At 49.5% G+C, this 17,093-nt stretch overlaps 1 protein-coding gene and 1 long non-coding RNA gene across 2 annotated transcripts in view; both read right to left on the bottom strand.

Annotated features, from left to right (window-relative positions):
* DMBT1 (deleted in malignant brain tumors 1) overlaps window positions 1-17,093 on the bottom strand; it is a 313,958-nt gene that overhangs the window by 207,861 nt on the left and 89,004 nt on the right. The window lies entirely within an intron of this gene.
* Window positions 1,358-3,017, bottom strand: LOC118500926. The gene is made up of 2 exons (XR_004903511.1): window positions 2,934-3,017; window positions 1,358-1,502 (listed from the first exon to the last, which is right to left on the bottom strand). It is a non-coding gene; the product is annotated as an uncharacterized LOC118500926 (long non-coding RNA).

Raw genomic sequence — 17,093 nt, 5'->3', positions numbered from 1 at the left:
AAAAGGCTCCCAACTCTGCCCTTGAGAAGCTTTATCCTGAGTGTAACTATGGGCACACAGCTACCACCAATCAATTCTGAGCAGCACCATCAGGATGATGAGGACATACCTACTCTAACATGATGCTTTCTCAGCTATAGCAAGTGACATAGTATCTCGATGGCCTGCTGCCCTAGTGCAAATGCCAGTGCTAGGCACAGTGTTATGATGCCCGGAAATTAACCCAGGACTGGGAAGTGTGCTTGGTCTCTGCAATGTCACCCAGATGGGGGACCAGAGATGTCTGGAACCCACCTGAGCAGATGACGCTGGCGTCTTCCCCGTGGTTACAGTTGTGTGAGTTCCAGCCTCGGTGTGAGCAGCTCCACAGATTGGACTCAAGCCCTGAGCAGCTCATGTCATCCAGAACAATCAGCCCTGAGCCCTGACCAAACCAGGCACTTCCCAGAGCTGATGTGGCCAAGCCACACCCTAGTTGCTTGCACACCACATTGGCATCTTTGATGTCCCAACCGTCATCACACACGGTCCCCCAGGAGCCTTGGTAGAGAACCTCCACCCGGCCTTTACAGCGGTGTCCTCCATTCACCAGCCTCAGGTCCAAAGTGCCTTCTGTCCTGAACCCTAGAGATGGCACAAGAACATATCCTCCATGACTATGTTGAGCCACCAGGCCTAAGGCAGGTTTCAGACTCTGAGACATCATCTTGGCCTAGTGACCCAGGTCCAACAGTCAGCTTGGGACACCTGTAGACAGTCATCTTCATCAAAACAAAGGAGCAGAGATATTCTTCCCACCAGGTAAAGGCTGCTCCAATTAAGGGGAACACCCATGACTGCCTCTAGGGTGTTGACTGGGATTCCACCCTTACCCTACACAATAAGACTCCCTGCTCTGTCCTCAGGAAGCTTGATCCTGTGTATGAACACAGGGCCCAGCCACTACCAACCTGATGTCCAGCAATCCTAGGAGGATGCTGAGGACTCGTCTATTTTAACCAAGATGCTCTTAGCTACATCAGGTGACACAATATCTTGGGTTTGAGCTGCCCTAGTGCCAACTCCAGTGCCAGGCACAGGGTCATAAAGCTTGGGAGTTATCCCAGGACTGAGAAGTGTGCTTGGTCTCTGCAATGTCACTCAGTAGGGGTTCAGCAATGTCTGAGGCTCACCTGAGCAGATGACGCTGGCGTCCTCCCCGTGGTTACAGTTGTGGGAGTTCCAGCCTTGGTGCGGGCAGTTCCACAGGTAGGACTCGTGCCCTGAGCAGTCCACGTTGTCCAGGACAATGGGCCCTGAGCCCTCACTGTACCGGGCACTTCCAGGAGCTGCTGAGGCCTTGCCACAGCCCAGCTGCCTGCACACCACGTTGGCATCGTTGATGTCCCAACTGTCGTCACACACGGTCCCCCAGGAACCTTTGTAGAGAACCTCCACTCGGCCCTGACACCGGTTATCTCCATTCACCAGCCTCAGGGCCAAACTTGATTCAGTCCTGAACCCTATAAACAGCAGAAGAACAACTCCTTCATGACTATGTTGAGATGGCAGGCCTGAGTCACGTGCCAGACTCCAGGGACACCCTCCTGGCCTAACAACCTATGAGAAACATTTATCTCTGGACATGTGCAGAGATCATCTTCAACACAGGAAAGGAGAAGAGACATCCTATCTCACCAGGTCAAGGCTGTTCCAGTGGAGGGGAGCACCCATTACTGCCCCCTGGGAGGTGAGTGGGACTATCACCCTGACCGCACATGAAAGGCTCTGTGGTTTGCCCTCCAGAAGCTGGATCCTGTGAATAATCATTGATGCACAGCCACCAACAACCTGATTTCTTGCAATCCCAGCTCAATGTTGGGGACTCACTCACTCTAACTAAGATGCTCTCAGCTGCAGCCAGTGACAGTATCTTGGGTTTGAGCTGCCCTAGCGCAAACTTCATTGCTGTGTACAGTGTCATGATGCTTGGGAATTAGCCCTGGACTGGGAAGTGTGCTTGGTCTCTGAGATGTCACCCAGACAGGGTTCAGTGATGTCTGAGGCCCACCTGAGCAGATGACACCAGCATCTTCCCCGTGGTTACAGTTCTGCGAGTTCCAGCCTCTGTGCCGGCAGTTCCACAGGTGGGTCTCCTGCCCTGAGCAGCCCACGTCGTCCAGGAGAATGGGCCCCGAGCCCTGACCGAACCGGGCACTTCCCGGAGCCGACGTGGCCTCGCCACAGCCCAGCTGCCTGCACACCACGTTGGCCTCGTGGATGTCCCAGTCGTCGTCACACACGGTCCCCCAGGAGCCTTGGTAGAGAAGCTCCACGCGGCCCTCACACTGGTCCCCTCCATCCACCAGCCTCAGGGCATAATTCCCTTCAGTCCCGTATCCTAGGGAAGGCAAAAGAACATCACCTCTATGACTATGTTGAGCTGCCAGGGCTGAGGAATATGCCAGACACCTGGGACACACTCCTGGTCTAACCACTGCAGGGCAAGCAAGTCAGTTTTGGACACATGTTAGAGGTTCAGCTGCATCACAAGAAGTGAGCAGTGTTGTCCTTCCCACCAGGTTAAGGCTGCTCCCATGGAAGGGAGCTCCTTTGACCACCCCCAGGGTATTGAGAGGGATGCCAACCTGACCCCACAGGGAAGGCTCCCTGCTCTGTCCTAAGGAGGCTTGATCCTGTGTATGAACACGGGGAATAGCTCACACTAACCTGATATCCAGCAATCCCAGCAGGTTGCTGGGGACATACCTACTGTAACCAAGATGATTTCTCACCTACAGTAAGTGACATTATATATTGGGTGCCAGCTACCCTAGTGCAGTCTCCAGTGCTAGGCACAGCATTATGATGCTTGGGAATTAGCCTAGGACTAGGAAGTATGCTTGGTTTCTGCAATGTCACCCGGGAGGGGTTCAGCAATGTGTGAGGCCCACCTGAGCAGATGACTCCAGCGTCCTCCCCGTGGTTGCAGTTGTGCGAGTTCCAGCCTCGGTGCGAGCAGCTCCACAGGTAGGAATTGTACCGTGAACAGTCCACATCATCCAGGACAATGGGATCGGAGCCCTGACCAAACCGGGCGCTTCCCGGAGCCGACACGGCCCAGCCACAGCCCAGCTGCCTGCATACCACGTTGGCATCATCGATGTCCCAACTGTCGTCACACACAGTCCCCCAGGAGCCTCCGTAGAGAACCTCCACCCGGCCCTGACACCGGTCACCTCCATTCACCAGCCGCACTTCCAAAGCCCCTTGGGTCCCAAACCCTAGAGACAGAAAAAAAAAACACCTCCCCCATGACAATGTTGAGCTGCCAGTCCTGAGGAACATTCCATACTCTTGGGACACACTCCTGCCCTAACCATAGGGAAATAGTCAATTTTTCACATGTACAGAGGTTCACCTTTATCATAGGAAAGGAGCAGAGACATCCTATCTCTTCAGGTCAAGGCTACTCCAATTGAGGGGATCACCCACAATGGCCCCCAGGCAGGTGAGAGGGACTCCCAGTCCCACCCCTCATGCAGCGACTTTATTCCATCCTTAGGTGTAGTTATAGCATGCCTCTTATATGTTCCTCTTGAGGCTGCATGCTTGAGGCCATTTAGAGTGCTCCATATAGCAAAGTTCCCTAAATGTATCTCTAACTGGGCTTCACTATGAACCTGTGTTTAATCAGAGTTCTTCATGGTGAAATTACAGTGACCTCCCTCCAACCCAAACTACTAGAAATTTAGGGGGAAGAAAATGTTCCTCGGGTTGCTACCCAGAGAGATTCTAAAGACCATCCATGTGTTTCATTTCTCAGCAGGCTGTGGGCAGGGCCTCGATTTCCTGCCATTTCCCATGTGTCCCATGACCACCCCATAATGGAGAGAACTCTGGTGAGAACTGCCTGTCCTGAGAGCAGCCGTGATGTTTATCTGGGGATCTGCTCTTGGAGACCATTTTGCACATGCTCCTTCCAGTCCTCATCCAGGTATATGGGGGTGAGGTGGCTGGGGCCAGCACAACATTGAAGAGATGACTGAGCTGGCCCCACTGTGGTCTTGAAATTGATCTCTGTGGTCTCTGACCCAAAGCACACAGGGCTGTGGAAACCCCTGACTCCTCCCCACCCACTGGGACATGGACAACAAAGGAGGCTACCACCCAAGCTAAGTCCTCTGTCTCACGAGAGATCTCCCTTTGCACTGCATGCTTACAGCATTCCCTCTCACCCTACCCCTAACGTTCTCCTGTGTGAGAGGCAAACCCATGGTATGCTCGGTATCATGACCTGCAGAGAAGGACCCACAGAAAATTGTTCATTGGCTATTGAAGAAGTAGTCTTGATATTTGTTGTAGTATTCTCTGCTACAGATTGTAGAACAGAGAAGAAACAGAAAATATAGTTGGGCCTCCTCTGAGAAGAATCAAGGATTGAATGTAAACTTGAATCTGGTACAGAAATGTGATATCTGAACTAGATTTTGTCTTCCCGTGTGACTTTGGAAAAGTCAACAAACCCATCAACCCTCAACTTCTTTCCCTTTAAAAGGTTATTTGGGCCCTGGCTGGTGTGGCTCAGTGGATTGAGTGCCAGCTTGTGACCTGAAATGTTACAAGTAGCTTCCCAGTCTAGAACAAATGCCTAGATTGCAGGCTGGGTCCCCACATGGGGATGTGAGAGAGGCAACCAATCAATGTTTCTCTCACACTTTGATGTTTCTCTCCCTCTCTTTCTCCCTCTCTTCCCCTCTAAAAAGAAATAAAAATGTTTTTAAAGATTTTGCTAGGTCAGGCCAGGGACAGTTTTCCTTTTCCACTGAAGGTGTAAACATCTTTGCTTGCATTTAATCCCCAGTAAAGAGAACACATAACTGACTCCTCAGTGTAATTCCTTGTTTCCGACCTTGAAAGGGAGGAGAAAGGGCCACTTGAGAAGGTGCTTGCTCATCCCGGGCCAGGGACGGTCATGATGCTGCCCATCGGAATGAGCCCATGGGGTGATTGCATCAGCCAGCTCTGGAGGGGCCTGAGATTGAAACCCACCCCCACCACCTCCCAGCTTTAGGACTTCAGCCAAGTCACTTGCCCTCTCTGAGCCTCCATTTCTTTAGCCATGAAATGGGACCATGATACCTGCCCCCTAACATCAGAGAAGACATGAGTTAGAGTACAGCAGGTAAATGGCAAAGCATCCCAGTATGCAGTATGATGTTAGAGACCAGAGGAGCTGATGTCCCCAGAGTAGCACAGGTGACAGTGCGAGGTGATGTCTACACTACCTGAGCACACGACATCCGTGTCTTCCCCATGTCCATGCTACGTATGTGTGTGCATGAGTGTGCACACAGCACACAAAACTTCCTGGGTGGTTCCATCCAAGAGCACTGCTGCCTTTGCCCCTTCATGGATAAGGGCAGGGCAATACTCTCCCTGTCCTTTAGGGGCTGACGTGCATCCCATATCCCTCTCCAGACTCAGAGCAAATCCAGGGATTAACCTGGTACCAATAAATCTGGAGCTAAGAACGTTACCTCCTGTTTTCAAGTGTTTTCATGGAAACACAACCTCCAGCCTCAGATAGCCCAGAGCCAGCACCCCTAAGGTCTTCCTGACAAGAAGGGAAGGTGGCATCTTCTAGCTGGCCAGCTGGTGTCACCATGTGGGGCACACATGTCACACCATGCAGCCTATTCTTCATCACCAGGGTTCTGAGGTTGTATTTTTGGTCCTGCTTTCATGAAAGCAATTCCCTAAATGAACCTTCATCTTCAGAACACCCTCTAGAAGACTGGGGGTAGGAGGGAAAGTTCTCAAGTTATCTGAGATTGAAACCCACCCTCACCACCTCTCAACTTTAGGACTTCAGCCAAGTCCCTTGCCCTCTCTGAGCCTCCATTTCTTTAGCTGTGAAATTAGGATGTTTTTGCTCACTTTTTGGAATTCATGAATGTAGCAAAAAGGGATATCAAGAAGGTGGGAGTAGTGGAAGAGAAGAAGGAAAGAAAAATGAATGAAGGACAGGAGGGAGGGAGGGAGAGACAGAAAGAATGAGGAAAGAGAAGAAGAACAGAAGGAAGAAACAGAGGGAAAGGGAGAGAGAGAGGAAAGGAAGGAGAGAGAGAATGATGCAAAGCAGAAAAGAGAGATTGAGTAACTGAGAGACTGAGGTGCAAGGAGAGAAATAATAAACAGGCTGGTAGTTACCCTGTTCACTTAGTGTTTGTGCAAAATGACACTAAGCTGCAATGGTTCCCCTGATTTGTCCCAGACTCTTTCATGTATGTTTTACATCTTGACACTCTAAGAACACAAAGATATGCTGAGCTACCAAGTTCAAGTCACTTATCCAAAGCAGTGAGCAGCAAACACACACTCAGAACCTTAGTGATCTTGTCTGTGCCCTGGATCCACTTTTGCTCAGAAATTTATCAAGCCAGACACACCTGCAGAAAGAAGTGACCAATGACATAATGACCAATGACAGGAGCCACCTATCCTGCCTGTTTCCACAGGACCCAAACTTATGGCAAAGTTTTAGGGCCTCCTGATAGCACACATCCACCTCAGGAATTTTCTAAGACCAGTCGGTGGATTATTGAACTGAGTGACTCACTGAAAACACTGACTTAGTGATGGCCTTGTCCCACCACAGCCATTGCACTTTGCAGCCAGAAACAGAGAGAAAAGAGCCATTCCTTTTACATACTTGCAATGACAACTATCAGCAAAGAACTGCCTCCTCCTTGATATAAAAATCCCCTTAAAAAAACAAATTCTGGCACCCAGAAACAGGCAGATAAAATTTCCCATGACTTGGAGAGGCAGGAGTGAAATTAACAAGTATAGCAATTAGAGATAATACCTGAAAATAGAAATTGACTTAATAGCCACATTTGAAGGATGAGTCTGGAGATCCCCATTTTGCTGGGTTCTTCTCACTTTGAATAAAAACCCCTTGGTATTTATAGATTCCTAGCTGAAAGGAGGCGTGTCTCCTATTCCTACTGCTGCCATAAATCAATAGAAAGAAAGTGAGTGACATTGCTAACAGTCAATAGCTAACCTGTGGGAAGAGTTTATGAGTGTTAGATTGATTGCTGTAGGAATAATCTGGCTACTCCCCAACTGCAAAAGCACTGACATTTGTGAGACAATTTCTAACATTTATCTAGGTGAGCCTCCAAGGTTCTCAAATGCTCCCTGAATATAGGCTTCATTTTACTCCTGGAGAATCTGAATTCACTGGTGGGAAGTCAGCCCCAAGGTTGGGGCACAGCAGGATGTGGGCTGCTGGGCATATACAGGACCTGGAGTCAAAGGGAAAGCATCTCTTTGGGCTGACTTGTCCTGGCAGGGCACCCTCTCCTTGGCCCCCAGCCTTGGATAAAGGAGGGTGGCCTTCAAGGCAGTGGGATGAGTCCATGGAATTCATGGGCCTGTGATGCCCTGAGCCACAACTTCTGGATGCCACCCTAATTCCATAGCCCAAGAGCTGAGACACATGGGGCCTCAGACTGAACCACATCCACCCACCTCACGGGGTTTAATATCTTGTTCTTGGCATTCACACTGCAGGAGACCTAGAACTTGGCAGACCCACAACGTCAGCCCTGATCTCTTCCTGCCTTGCACACAATCCCTCTCTTTGGTTTTGTTTTGTGTGATTGATTTTCCCTTAGAGACCCCAGTCTTGACCACCAGACTGTAGTAAAGCCCACACCATCTACAAAGAAGATTACCTATCATTTATTTTTATCAAAACACTCTCTGAGTGTTTTGGTGGTTGGTGACTCTTGGTTAGGGGCATATGGCTTTGCAGGACTTGCTTCTGCTGTGCTAGCCTGGATGAGCAATGTTGTGAGGTCCTGAGGCTATGAGGTGCCACCTGGGTTCCTTGCCATGAGCTGTGAGTTCAGTCTCCTAGTGCTTCATTCTGGAAGAATACCATGAGCCCAGGCTTTGTATCAGCTTCTAGTCAGGATTTAGGGCTGAACATCTGCATTTGGCTTCATCCAGATGAAATACATTCACCCTTGGATTTCTTTTTTAATTCTATAGCTCTTCCTTTTGTTCCCAATTCCCTCTCTCCCCTTGATGAGAATGGGCATATTTCTACAAGAGGTTCGTTGTTTATCTTTCTTCTCCTGTCACTGCAACAGTTGGTGTCAAGTGACAAGATACACATGTGCCAGGGAATGCCCCAGACCAGACAATGTGATGCATTCCTTTTGCAAGGGGCGATGATTGGTTCCTGGAATGCTGGCCTGAGAGTGATTATGGAGCTAGGTCTAGGATCATCAGAAACAGAGAGCTGTGATAGATTAGTCATGTGTGCCTTGAGCACAACATAGAAAAGTGCTATAGAAATACTAAATATCTGTGTGGTGGAGAAGGGTACAGTGTGTCCCCCCACACACAGAAACCACTGCCTGGGCTGAGAGACAGACCTGCATGGTGACAACAATAACAGGGTTAGTAAGTACTAATACAGCTTACTGTGGGAACAGACAGAAAAACACCCCAATCTGATGGCAGGGCATTAGCTCAGAGAAGGCAACTCCTTACATGGAGTCCCAAAACTAAACATAAACATAAACAGTCATTTGCAACCAAGTGTGGGAAGTCCAGATGCCAAACAGGATTGACTCTCCAGGACAGTGAGAACAGAGGCACAGAGGGACTCTGCCAGGGGACCATGGAGGCAGCCCCTTTGATAGCTCAGCTCAGACCAGGAACATGTTGCTGGAGAGCTTGGTGACATTTCCCCACCTGCACGACCTCCCCATTTTTGTCTTTTTGGTCAGCCTGACCTTCTCCCTGTGGTTAGCAGTACAGATTCTAAGACGAGAAGGGCTTGTGAGCTTTTGTTCAGAAGACACCGGAGAGAAGGAAGTGGAGGGAATCTACCTATCATTTCAAAGCTGGCTGGAGATATGTCCCAGATGGGAAACAGGTAATGTCACTGGAGAAGGCAGGTCTGAGAGGTGCAGGAAGAATATGTTGGTGCCAATCCCCCTGAGCCCAACCTGTCCCAAGGTGGTTCATAAGGCCCTGTTCAGAAAGGTCTTCCTCTGGTGTGGAGAGAGGTGTTCTAGGGGGACCCACCCCTCCACCAGCATCAACTCCCTCCCAGAAGGCCCACCTCTTCCCTGCCCCTGGCTAGAAGCATCTGTGTCAACAGCATGTCTAGGTGGAAGACCAGAGCTACTGGGCTCCACTTACAACAGAAACTGCCATAAGAACAATAGACTTGAACAGACACTTCTCCAGTGAGGGCATACAGAGGGCCCAGAGACACATGAAAAGACGCTCAGCCATGACTAACCATTAGAGAAATGCAAATTAAAACCACAATGAGATACCACTTCAGGAACATCAGGTTTTCAGGAACTATGATAAAAGACACATGGACAAAACCAAGGGGGAGGATAGAAGCAAGGAAGGGAGGTGGGTTTGGAGGGAGGAGGAGGGAGGGATGGGGAGAAAATATGGACAACTGTAATTGAACAATAATAAAATAATTTAAATTTTAAAAAGAGTAATAGGAAACAACCACCAGAGGAGCTGAAACCTCCTGACTCACCAAAAACTGAAAAGCAGAGTTCTCACATGGGATCTCTGGACTTTGAAGTTGTGTCCATTATGAAGAAATAAATTTGAGTTCTAGCCAAGATGAAGCTGTAGATAGACATACTTTGCCTCCTTGCACAACCAAAAGAAGGACCAGAACAATTTTAAAAACAAAAAAACAAGCAGAAGTGCCAGAAAACCGAACTGTATGGAAGTCTGACAACCAAGGAGTTAAAGAGGAAACATTCATCCAGCCCAGTAGGAGTAGCAGAGACAGGCAGCCAGGGCAGAGAGGACGTGTGGCAAGTTAGCAGCTGGAGGACCAAGCATGCAAGACAGGGGCTAGAACCAGAGCAGTCCTACATTTGCATGCAGATAAACCGGGAGGAATAACTGGGGAGAGAGAAGACTATATAACCCAGGATAGTAGCATGAGGAAATAAAGCCTCAAAACCTTTGACTGTAAACCCCAGAGGTTGTGGCGGTGGGAGAAACTCACAGGCACAGAGGAGAGTTCATTGGAGAGACCCACAGGGTCCTAGAATGTGGGTCTACACAACCACTTGGGTCAGTACCAGAAGGGCCCCACTTCCTTGTGGGTAGCAAGGGAAGTAACTGAAAGCTGCCAAGAGCCAAGCCACCATCATTGTTCCCTCTTGGAACACTTCTACATTACAGCACCACAGCCCAGAGATGTAGGTTGCCCTGCCCCAGTGAGTACCTAAGGCTCTACCCTTTATGATGTAACAAGAACATCGAGACAAAAAAAATATGGCCCAAGTGAAAGAAAAGATCAAAGCTCAGGAAAAACAACTGAGTGACAAAGAAATAGCCAAGCTATCAGACGCACAGGTTAAAACACAGGTAATCAGGATGTTCACAGAAATGGTTGAATATGGTAAGAACATAGAGGAAAAAGTGAAGGCTAGGCAATGTGAAATAAAGGAAAATGTACAGAGAAATAAAGGAAAATATAAAGGAAAACAGTGAAGGGAATGAAACTGGGACTCAAATGAATGATTTGGGGCAGAAAGAAGAAAGAAAAATTCGACCAAAACAGAATGAAGAAACAAGAATTCAAAAAATTGAGGAGAGGCTTAGGAACCTCCAAGACAACTTTAAACATTCAAACCTCTGAATGATAGGGGTGCCAGAAGGAGAAAAGGAAGAGCAACAAATTGAAAACTTATTTGAAAAACTCATGAAGGAGAACTTCCCCAATCTGGCAAAGGAAATAGAATTCCAGGAAGACCAGGAAGCTCAGAAAGTCCCAAAGAAGTTGGACCCAAGGAAGCACACACCAAGGTACATCATAATTACATTAACCAAGATTAAATATAAGGAGAGAATCTGAAAAGCAGCAAGAGAAAAAGAGACAGTAAACCACAGAAGAGTTCCCATAACATTATCAGCTGATTTCTCAAAAGAAACTGTACAGGCAGGAAGGGGCTGGAAAGAAGTATTCCAAGTCATGAAAGGCAAGGACCTATATCCAAGATTACTCTATCCAACATAGCCATCATTTAGAATGGAAGGGCAGATAAGTACTTCCCAAATAAGGTCAAGTTAAAGGAGTCTATCATCAATAAGCCCTTATTATATGAAATGTTAAAAGGACTTATCTAAGAAAAATAAGATAATCAAAACTATGAACAGTAAAATGACAATAAACTCACAGCTATCAACAACCGAACCTAAAAAAACAAAAACAAAAACAAACTAAACACACAGTAAAACAGGAACAGGGTCACAGAAATGGAGATCACACAGAGGGTTTTCAGCTGTCAGGAGGAAAGGCTAAAGGCTAAAGGTATAGGAATAAGAAGCATAATTGGTAAACACAAAATAGAGAGGGGTAGATTCAAAACAATATAGGAAATGGAGAATCAAAAGAACTGATATGCATGACCCATGGACATAAATTAAGGCGGGTGAATTCTGGTGGGAGTGGTGCAGGGCAGATAGGAATAAAGGGGAGAAAAAAATGGGACAACTGTAACAGCATAATCAATAAAATATACTTTACCTGGCTGGCGTAGCTCAGTGGATTGAGTGCGGGCTGCGAACCAAAGTGTTGCAGATTCGATTCCCAGTCAGGGCACATGCCTGGGTTGCAGGCCATGACCCCCAGCAACCCCACGTTGATGTTTCACTCTCTCTCTTTCTCCCTCCCTTCCCTCTCTATAATAAATAAATAAATAAAATCTTTTAAAAAATGAGGGTCATTTGCCTCTAAAAAATACTTTAAAAATTTAATAAAATTAGAAAAAACAACATCATAAGGCCCCCCATCTCCTCCATGATTTAGCACCAAATCTGAGTCTCATCTGTGTTGCCCTGCTCCCCGGTGATTGCAGTGTTGCCAGCAGAGCAGATGCTCATGGTGGTTGAAGGTGGGTGTGGAGAGCAAGTTCCAGCCCTGTGTCCCAGGGTCACTAACTTATGGCCTTGGGCTGGGGACCCTCACATCCAGAGGGGAAGGGACATGCAGAGGTGGCCTGTTTCCAAGCAGGATTCCCAGCAGACACTGCCTCCCATCAGAAGAGGAGAGAGCAGGAGGGCTGAGAGAGCTGCCTTTTATCAGGACACAGCCAATGGCACAAACTCAGCCCTCTCATAACCCTGGAGACCCATGACAGGCCCTTCTTCCCTCACTGTGCAGCTCCAGGGCAGCCCCCCACCCAGGCCAAGCCTGGTCTCACAGCTCCTTTGCCCTCCTCCAATCTCCCATCCACACAGAGCTGGAGTGAGCTTTAAAAACCACAAAGTGGATCCACTGTCTACCTACCAAGAGCCTCCAGGGGCAAGCCTTGTGTGCTCCACGCAAAGACCAAGCTCTGCAGCAGAACCTCTGAGGAGGGACCACGTGTCCAGTTGTCCTGGGACAGTCCTGTGTCTTACTTCTTGCCCCCGGGCTTCACTATGAAACATCCTTCCCCTTCCCCAGGGTCCTGATAGTATGGCATCATGTGTCCCTTTTCCCGAAATCCACTGCCTATGTACACCTGGCCTCTGCCTTCTGGCCTCCAGCCTGGCTGGCCTGCCTGGCCTTTCTGCCTGTGCTCAGGGCCATCATGCCCCCTTTTCCCTCAGGGTCTGGAAGTCTGACCACCAACCTTGCTCTTCTTTCAACATGGACCATGAGTCTTTCAAGCCCTTGAAAGAACAGAAGAGCAGAAGAGAGAAACTGAGCACAGAGGAAGCAGCATGGGCCCCACAGGGGGATGAAAACTGGTGATAAATAACCAGATTCTGACCCAGTCTGACCATCCCCGATGCTAAGGACCTTCACTCTCCACTGTGCCCCAAACTGGAGGAAAAGCATGAGGAGAACTCAGCTTCTAGCAGAAGCCCAGGAAGGTCCCCATCAGGCCTCCAGGTCCAAGCCACCTCCTGTGCCACCTTGGAGATGCCACCCCGATGCCAACTCCACCCAGGCTGCATTTTGACTCTGAGGATGGGGGCGGTGGCTCAGAGCTACAAGCAACATGGGCCAAGTGGAGAAACCCAAAGGACACCATCACCCTTTAAGGAAAGCTTCTCTTAAAAAAAAAAAAGACAAAAATGGAGGATCGTGTTGCCCAGCTACTGAAGAGCCTGCTGGAGTCCCAAAGTGAGCTCAGGTGGCAGGGTAGCAGGTGTGGCCCTAGGGACCTGAAAGCTGTCACCGTGACCCTCCCAGTCTGGAGACCTGGTTTACACTGGGTTTCCTGAAGTGACTCAAATCCTCTGCTTTGTTCCTCAACAACCCCCTAGTGAGTCTTTGCCATGGCCTTGACAAATGATGCCAAAAACCACAACAAACACTCTCAGTCCAAGGAAACCAGAACAAAGGAAGGGTCTTAAATGCATACAGAGGAGTGACAAGCGTGCAATGCTCAGCCAAACCAAAGACAACAGAGTGCTCCCAGGGTCACCGGGGATAAGGAGCCGTGTGGCCATAAGGAGCTCCTTATGCAGGACCTGAGGAGGAGGGAACCGCTGTGGCCTCACAGAGCTGCCACTGACTCTCACACCAGTTCCTTGAGTGAGAAACACTTTGTTCACACTTCCTCCTTCCTTGTTACAACCCGAGGCACAGGGAGCCAGCGTGTGTGTGCACTTGTGCGTGCACATGGGCCCCCCAGGAGATTCCCGACTGACCATTTGAGTGCCTGGAATGGCATGACCATTATTTTCACAGCTTTGCAGGGTGCTTGTCATCAGGCTGAGAGATAAGCACCCCGGGGGTCCGGCCCAGCAGGGAGAGGGGGCCCCAGGCTGGGAGAGCCAGCCCCTGGAGAAGCCTCTCCTACCCAAGGTCGGGGTGGAGCAGCCATGCCCACCTCGCCCCCTTGGGGTCACTCCGGAGACCTCGGAGTCTTGGGCCCTGCAGATGGGCCCTAGACTGGGAAATGTGCCAGCCTCCACTCCCTTCCTCCTGCCAGAGTGCCGGGGCACAGGAAGGAGTTGACCCCTAACTCCTTTAACCCGAAGAGACTTATTCCAAGTTCTTCCCCTTCTCTGTCTACCCTCCCTCCATGAAGCTGCTCCTCTTTAATGATGGCCAGTGCTGCGGGTGTCACCCCACTCACCACACCCCTTCTCCTTCGAGCTCCCATGCCAGGCTGGGGTGAGTTGGAGGTATTTTGTGCATGACTGTCATGCATCCTCCTTGTGAAATCAGGGACCACAGCTTCTACCCCCCCGCACTGCACATCTGGCCAAGTAGCAACCCACATGTGAGGACATAACACAAAAACTCTCACTCTCAGCTTCACACACTCTCTTCCTGTGTCTACCTTACAACAGAGTGACACACACACACCCGAGGTGAGGTTTGGCTGTGGCAGACAGCCATTGCTAAACCTGCTTCACAGGAAAACAAACAACTGAGGCTCTTGGAGGGGAGGGGCTTACGTCCAAGATCATGGTGAGTAAGTGAGGAGAGTGGCGAGGGCGGTGGACAAGTCCACAACTCAGAACCTATAAAAGCCCCCTGAGGATGCTCACCGCTCATCCTCTCTGAGATTCTCTGATGCGATCTGATATTTTTCTCATCATTTTTTTTTTTACCCTGTCTTGCTGAGCAGGTCAACACCACCATTCTTGACAGGGCCTCCTGCCTGCTAGAATGGTACCTGGTCCCAGGCTCTCCCTAGGTGGTCTCAAGTCCTTCCTCAGCCCAACCATTGTCCCCTTACTCCCCAACCTCCCTGTGTTTGACCGATACTGTGTTAACCCTGGTCCTCCCCACCCACTCATTGCTGTAGCTCTGTAGATGTAGATTTTGCTTGACCTGTGTCCTGCCCAGGTGAGCTGGCTTCCACCATCATGGGTGACCCGAGAGTCCAAGCCCCCAAGCCAGGTGCCCAGGCCTTCACTGGCACCCAGGCAGGCAGCACCCAAACTCTGTTTTGGGATGTGAAGTGACCATAACACTATTTCTGAACAAGGTCCAGCCCAAGTGCTCTTCCTGGCTACCCCAGGGACTACATTTTTAAGGGTCAAAGACAAAAAAAATCAGTTTGTGTTTTGATTACACTATGGACTGTGTTTGTTCAACAAATCAATTATACAAGCAAACTTTCAAAGGACAATTACAACTTCAAAGTAATGCACAAAATAATGACATGAATGGCTTCCCATCCTTCACACATTCCCACCCTTTCCCAAAGGACACGGCCCTGGCAACGATCTTCATATGCTGTTTTCTTTGCACAACACAACTGCTCTTGAAACTTCATGAGTAACCTTGTGTGACTGGGACCCTATTTGTACAGCAACTTGGGAGACTGGCCTTTTAAAGGAATCCATCAAAACACCTCTTGTACGCTGCAAAATCATTTCATAGTGTTTTGAGGGTAAAGCAGGCTTCTTGAGCATTGAGATGCTCAAAGGTTTAGTTTCCTTTTCTTGAATTTTCTAGTTTCCTTAAACTTTCCTTTCCATTTTGGCCTGGAAATGGAAGCAAAAGAGGCAAACTGGTTGGGCTAGAAGGGGAGAGCAGGGGCACCCAGTCACGAGCCCAGTGGAAGGCACAGCTCCTACACCACCCTGCATGGAAGGTGCTGCACCTGCATTAAGGTTCCCTTAAGTCACAGGACCTCAGGGCTAGCAAGGCCCTCAACAAACAGCCACACCCTCCAGCCTTCCCCTTCCCCCATCTCACAGATGAGGGAGCAGACCTTCAGGAAGGTCACACCACTGACCCAATTTCAAAGAGTGGCTCCGGCCCCCCCGCCGCCGCCCACTGGTCACTCTGCTGGCAAGGGGGTAGGAAGCTGCTTGCCCCCTGCCGGTTCCCAGGAGGACATGTGTGACCTGGAGGTGAGGACACACAGGCCACTGTAGGGCAGGGCACATGAGTGAGTGTTCCAGAAGAAGGACTGAGCAAATTCTCTATTAATGAGTACCCACCACACTCCCCTGTCATCCCGGCTGTTGCCCCGGAAGCCCAGGTACAAGGGGCAGACTATCTTTGTGTTTTTTGTGTGGCAGTGACTGTGGCAGAGGTCACTGAGGAATCAAGGGACAGCTTCCTGTTCTTGCTGCCAACAGAGATTGCCCATGTCCCCGGTCACCTCAGCTGTCACTTCACCAAATCAGCACCCACAGCCTGTATTTCTCTGCTGCAGGTCCTCGATCTCTTCTGGTCCCATCCTGGTTGGCTGGACTCCCTTTTCCTTTTCAGCATATTCTTGGGAGCCAAAGCAGCAAGGCTCCTAGCCTCCTTCTCCCCTTGTTTGCTTCAGGCCCTCTCACCAGCTCACTCCTGGTCTGGGCAGCACCATCTCAGCAGTCAGACATGGTCCTCTTGAGGAACCTTGGGCTTCTACTCCCTGGAGCAGGCCTGGGATGTGCCTGCTCCACTGGTACCTGCCTGTTCCCATCCTGATGACTCTCTTGTTGGCATGTCCCTGGGGCAGGAATCCTTCCATGATCGTCCCTTTCATAGACTGCTACACCCCACTCTGCTTTTCTTTGCCTCAGGACAATGTTCCGAGTACTGCAGTCACCTGTCATCATGAGCTTGTGAGTTGACACTCATAGGTTCAGGGTGTGCACATAGGTGCCCTCTGTTAGGGCATTTGGCTGGGGCTGGCTGGCCACACCGTGTTCATCACAGAACAATTTAAGTGTAACATCCAGGGATTTTTGGACAAGAGGGGACTCATCAAGAAGCCAACTGACCCACCCCTCAGTATTCAGGTTAGAATATGTCTCTGAACCACCCCCAGATGGTGAAATCTACATGTCTTGAAGGACAGGCAAAAATGAGGTTCCACTAGTCTTAGTGACCCTTTCTCCTGGGAAATGAGAATTGTAGTTGATCAACACTTTGCAAAAGAAGGAAAGAGGAACATCCCTCTCCCTTTGTCCCTACACTGCTGTGTTGGAAACCACCCTATCTGGTTTCAGAAGCTGTAACTCCCTCATGCCTAGGGCTGAGTGAATGACATTCAGACAGTAAGCCACTAAGGAGACAAGGCTTATCTCCCTGGCAGGGGCACCACTTCTGCTCCTTTTTCTTCATCCCTAACTGGCCCCCAATG

The sequence above is a fragment of the Phyllostomus discolor genome, chromosome 5 (genome assembly GCF_004126475.2).
Source record: "Phyllostomus discolor isolate MPI-MPIP mPhyDis1 chromosome 5, mPhyDis1.pri.v3, whole genome shotgun sequence".
Lineage (NCBI taxonomy): Eukaryota > Metazoa > Chordata > Mammalia > Chiroptera > Phyllostomidae > Phyllostomus > Phyllostomus discolor.
Note: the sequence above shows the minus strand (reverse complement) of the source record. Positions and strands in the feature narration are given on the sequence as shown.